Here is a 6,122-nt window from a genome sequence, read left to right as displayed (position 1 = left end):
ATATTTCCGGAATGAAGAAATAAATGAATCATAATAGGAACGAGAATAATATTTTTTGGCAACTATTGGGTTTTAAAAACTGTAGAAAGAAACATTCATTGCTAATGTAGCAAAAGCCATTATTTTTTACAATATTTAAGTTTTACTGCATTACTTAAAACCTTTTTTTCTTCTTTGATACTCAGATTAACAGGAAGGCTTTCTGTCTTGTTTGATGAAAGATCTCTGTCTTTGCTATTTGAATTTAAATGCTATTTAGAAGAATGAGGGAATGTGACTAAATATAGAGACATAAGTAATAATAGAAAGGAGGAGGTGTTGGGGGTTGTTTTGGTTTTGTTTTTAGTTTACCATTTTGTCTTACACTTAAAAATTTTTTTGTTTTATATTGGAGTTTAGTTGATTTACAATGTTGTGTTAGTTTCAGGTGTACAGCAAAGTGAATCAGTTATACATACACATATAGCCACTCTGTTTTAGATGCTTTTCCCATACAGTCATTACAGAGTACTGAGTAGAGTTCCCTGTGCTATACAGTAGGTCCTTGTTGATTATCTATTTTACATATTGTAGTGTGTATATTTTAATCCCAACCTCCTAATTTATCCCTCCCCCCAACCTTTCCCCCTTGGTAACCATACATTTGTTTTCTATGTCTGTGAGTCTGTTTCTGTTTTGTAAATAAATTCATTTGTATCAGTTTTTTAGATTCCACATATAAGTGGTATTATATGATATTTGTCTTTCTCTGTCTGACTTACTTCACTTAGTATGATAACCTCTAGGTCCATCCATGTTGCACAAATGGCATTATTTCATCCTTTTTTATGGCTGAGTAATATTCCATTGTATATATGTACCACATCTTCTTTATCCATTCATCTGCTGATGGACACTTAGGTCGCTTCCATTTCTTATTGTAAATAGTGAACACTGGGAAGTGTATGTCTTTTCAAATTGTGGTTTTCAAGGGGGGGGGTGTTTTTCACGCTTTTTGAAACATGTGTCCTCAAGTCAGAACCTGATGAAAGCCAGGGACTCCCTCCAGAAGCATGAACTTGGCCCACTTTTATGGGAAATCTTTCCTACCCTTTCAGAAAAATTTTCATTTTGAAACAATTACAAATCTACCAAAAAGTTGCAATTATTGTGCACAGTACTCCATATACTTTCACCCAGATTCCCCAACTGTTATGGCACGTTTGTTTTATTATCTTCATATGCTCTCTCTCCCTCCCTCCCTCCCTCTCTCTCTCTCTCTCTTTGTCCTCTCTTTCCTCCCTCCCCACATATATATCTATAAAGTTTTCTCCCTAATCGTCTGATGGTAAATGCAGATACCATGCCCCTTCCTATGTGGCCGTCCATTTACGGAACCACAGAGCAATGATCAAAATCAGGAAATTTATCATTGAGATAATAGTATTATCTGATCTAATGACCGGATTCAAATTTCACCAGTTGTCTCAATAATATCCTTTGCATCAACTTCTGATGCACGGTTCATAGCAGGACCACACACTGCATTTAGTTTTCCTATGTCTTTAGTCACCTTTCATCTGGGATGATTCCCCAGCCCTACTTTGTCTTGAAGGATACTGACATTTTTGGAGAAGACAGACTATCTGTTCTGTAGCCACCTTTTCAATCTGTTTTTCCCTGATGTTCCATCATGATTTGATTCAGGTTATGCATTATTCCAGAAATGCTACATAAATGATGCTGTGCTCTTTCCAGTGGGTCATATCAGGAGGCAGAGAATGTTGGTTTGTGTCATTATGTAGTAACTTGATCACTTGGTTAAAGTGGCGCCCACCAGGTTTCTTCCCTGTAAAGTTATTATTTCCTTTGTTGAGGATGGGGCTGAAAGTTCTAACTCTCTAATCACAGTTAGTTTTTCTGGTAACCAGCTCCCACCCTGAAGCAATTTAGCTACCCCCCGCCCCAGACCAGGAGTCATCTCATTAGCATACAAAAGGTATTCCTAACAGGACATTCTGAGAGCTTTAGGGGCTCGGTGCCAGGAGCTGGGAACAAAGACCAAATATATCTGTTTATTCATTATACCGCAATAATGTTTTCAAGGTTCATTCACATTGTAGAATGTGTCAGAATTGCATTCCTTTTTACTGTTGAAAAGTACTCGGTTGTAGGTATGTATCACATCTTGTCTCTATATTCTAAATGTTTCTATTCTTTGGCTGTTGTGAATAATGTTGCTATGAACATTGGTGTTCAAGTATCTGTTTGAGTCCCTGCTTTCTTTTCTTTTGGTTATACACCTAGGAGTGGAATTGCTGGATCATATGGTCATTCTATGTTTAACTTTTTGAAGAATCACCAAACTGATTTCCACCAGACCATACCATTTTACAGCCCCAGGAGCAGTGCACCAGGCTTCCAATTTCTCCATATACTCACCAACACTTGTTATTATTATTTTTTTTTTGAGAACAGCTATCCTACTAGGTGTGAAATGGTGTTTCATTGTGGTTTTGATTTGCATTTCCCTAATGACTAGGGACTTTGAACATCTTTTCATGCGCTGGTTTGACATTTGTATATCTTCACCCGAGAAATGTCTATTCAAATTCTTTGCCCATTTTTGAATTAGGTTTTTGTTGTTGTTGAGTTTTTTTTGTTTTTTTTTTTGTTTTTTTTTTACTGAAGTAGAGTTGATTTACAATGCTGTGCCAATCTGCTGTACAACAAAGGCACTCACTTTTACACATACGGACATTCTTTTTTTTTAAATTTATTTTATTTATTTGGTTGCGCCGGGTCTCAGTGGCGGCAGGTGGGTTCCTTAGTTGCAGTATGTGAACCCTTAGCTGCGGCATGCACGTGAGATCTAGTTCCCTGAACAGGGATCGAACCCGGGCCCCCTGCATTGGGAGCATGGAGTCCTAACCACTGCACCACTAGGAAAGTCCCTACATTCTTTTTTTTAATATTCTTTTCTATGGTTTATCCCAGGAGACTGGATATAGTTTCCTGTGCTATATAGTAGGACTTGGTGTTTATGTGGATGGGGGGCTGGGACCCTGCCCCTAGGCTGCACTACTGTTTCTTGGCTGCTCTTCCCTTGTCTCTGATCCCCTCCCTTCCCTGATTAGCAACTGTTTGAAACTGCCCTTTGGAACTCGGGGAAGGTCATGGAGGCTGAACGAAGCCTATTTCCTGTAATCAGGAAATGGGGGACACAGAAAGGCTTTTGTGCCCAGGAGCCCCCCAGGGTCCTGCTCGGTATCCCCCATAGAAGACATTTCCTGGGCTTTTTCACACATTAGTTTAGCTTGCACCTCAATGGCTAACACCTACACGACTACGTCTAACTGCAGGAGGCTGGTGGTGCGCACCCAGCTACAAACTGAAGTTCCTGAAAAGGCAGAGAGGACACTAGGATACAGGGGGCCATGGCCACCTTGAAGAAATCATGAGTGAGAACGATGTTGGGTGACTGTGGACTCGCAGCCTTAGTCCACTTCTCCTGGCAAATACCCAGACTTAGGGAGGGGGGCCCACAATTTGGAAACTTTGAGGAAGGGAATCCCCAGAAATGAGAGATTTTTCTTGCTCCGGGCAAGAGTGATAAATCAAGGCACATGATCTGGTGCAACTCTGACCTGGGTTCTACCCAATAAGGGGGAAAATCAAGTCCACTTTTTTGTTTGTTTATTTTTTAAACTTATATACTTATTTATATTAGCCTAGAGACAGAAGAATTCAAAGTAAGTTGTGAACATTGTGTATGCTGCATTACCTTTCTTCAAGTACCTATTTTAATTTTTTTTTTTGCTTTTGACAGAAGATGTATTACTTTCATAATTTAAATATTTAATCAAATGAATTTAAATAAGAACAGGCACTGTGATAGGTACTCTTACTGAGACATGTCCTATGAAAGCAATGATATTTCGTGCAGTTATGTTTTTCTATTTCAAATTGACTGGGACTGTTGTGAAGACACCAACAGAATCATAAACTATAATATTTATTTTCTGTCAGTGTTAGCTAAGATAGACAGTAGATGATAAAAATATAAAACACCATTTTTCAAGAGGATTTGTAATATGAGAGGAGGTGAAAACTAGATTGAAAATACTTTGTTACATCCAATTCTTCACTCAGGATGTCCATCTCCCCAGGGTACTAAGCATTAAGTTAATTGAGATGACAATTCTGTGTTTCTGGTCTGCATTTAGATAAAGTCCTGTGTTACTAACAAGGGTTACAAGCAAGCCTGCATCTTACTACTCGCCCTTTCTTCCTCCTCCAGTCACTTGCTTTTAGTCATACAGGTTTGTTAGTTTTTAGTTTCTCTGCACCTCGCTCCTACGTTTCCTCTGCCTAGCTGCACAATCCCCTCAACTCCTCCAGCTTTCTTTGGCTAACTCTTGTTCAGCTAAGAAGTCCTATCCCTGATGGTCTTCTCTGTCCCCCTGCAGGCTTGAGTGCCTTAGATTTCCTTTCTTTTTCATTTGTCACACTTGAGATACAATAAACATTATCTGCCAGAAGCATGGTAGCCCTGTGATTAAGAGCTTGGGCTCCAGAGACAGCCAAACTGGGTTTGAATGTCGCTTCTTCCACATCTTAGTAGAAAGAGCTTGGGCAACTCACATTACCTCTTCAAGCAAAAATCAGATGTAACTTACTTGGCACGGTGCTGGCATAGATGCTGGATACAGGTCATATATTGTTAATATTAAGAATCAGCAAATTAAGAGTCATAGCACTGACAGTTGTGCCCTTGGTTCCTGGAAGAATACTTACCATATTATAAACAGTTCCTGAATAAATGAACAAAGTGTATGAGAAGACTAAAATATTTTCTTGGGATAAAAGAAATCATGTGAGGGCTTCCCTGGTGGCGCAGTGGTTGGGAGTCCGCCTGCCGATGCAGGGAACGCGGGTTCGTGCCGCGGTCCGGGAGGATCCCGCATGTCACGGAGCGGCTGGGCCCGAGAGCCGTGGCCGCTGGGCCTGCGCGTCCGGAGTCTGTGCTCCGTGGCGGGAGAGGCCACAGCAGTGAGAGGCCCATGTACCACAAAAAAAAAAAAAAAAAAAAAAAAAAGAAATCATGTGGCTGACTTCATATAAAAAAGCAATTTAATCGATTTGTAAAAACTCACCATTGTATTTAAATCCCAAGTTCTACTAGCTAGAAAATTAGAATCAGTTCAAAAATAGTTTGCTCTATTGATTAATCAAAAGAACTTGATTCCCCTAAAGATCAATGTTCAGGACTACACTAACCCTAGAATGTAGACAACAAACAAATCCTCTCTGTAAAATGTTTTGCACTGAGTTTCCTGCAAATCGAATCTAGGAGTTGTTCCTTTTCATCGATTGGTGCTACCATCCTGAAATGCTACAAAGAGGTTTCTTTTAAGTGTTCCAGGATACAAGTAAATGGATTTTGTGAAACCTGTATGGGATAACTTTTGGAAAAGAACAGTGTATTTTGTGTGCGTTAAAGACTGAAAAAGAATAATTGGCGTTAAATTTAGGCAAGTGTGGTATTGATTAAGTTTCTTGAGCCTCAAGGTGATGAGGTACAATAATAGGCTGGACAGGGAGGTTGTGAAACCCAGAGAGATTTTTTTTTTTAAGATAATACTACATAAAAGACACATTCCATCCATTTTCTCCTGAAGGAACTTTCCTTTCCCTCTTCCACTCGGGTCACATTTGAGCATGTATTCATTCTCTCATCTTTCTTTCTTACTAACATGGGTGATGTTAGTTTTTATGAAAAACGTGGGTGACAAGATTCTTTATGCACTTTTCATTGTCATGCCTGTTACCACTTGGAGGTCACTATTTGCCCATTTTAACTAAACATAAACAAAAACAGAAGCATCTTTTCGTAATCTGCTTCAGCATCATTCATGTGTCTCTGCTGCTGCCACCTACTAACCTCCTGAGGTAATCAACAATCTCCCCACACTACCCCACTGTGACTCTGGATCCCCTGCAACATCTGTTTGAATGGATCATCCAGCATTCTACGTTGCACTGGCTTTGACGCTGGAGGTCCACTGTCCATCCTGAAACAGCATTCCTGTTTCTTCCTTAAGAGCCACACTTTGGTTTGGTGACCACCTTCCCCACAAGGC

This window comes from Hyperoodon ampullatus (genome assembly GCF_949752795.1).
Source record: "Hyperoodon ampullatus genome assembly, chromosome: 17".
Classification (NCBI taxonomy): domain Eukaryota; kingdom Metazoa; phylum Chordata; class Mammalia; order Artiodactyla; family Ziphiidae; genus Hyperoodon; species Hyperoodon ampullatus.
The sequence above is the reverse complement of the archived record's forward strand: the minus strand, read 5'-3'. Positions refer to the sequence as shown.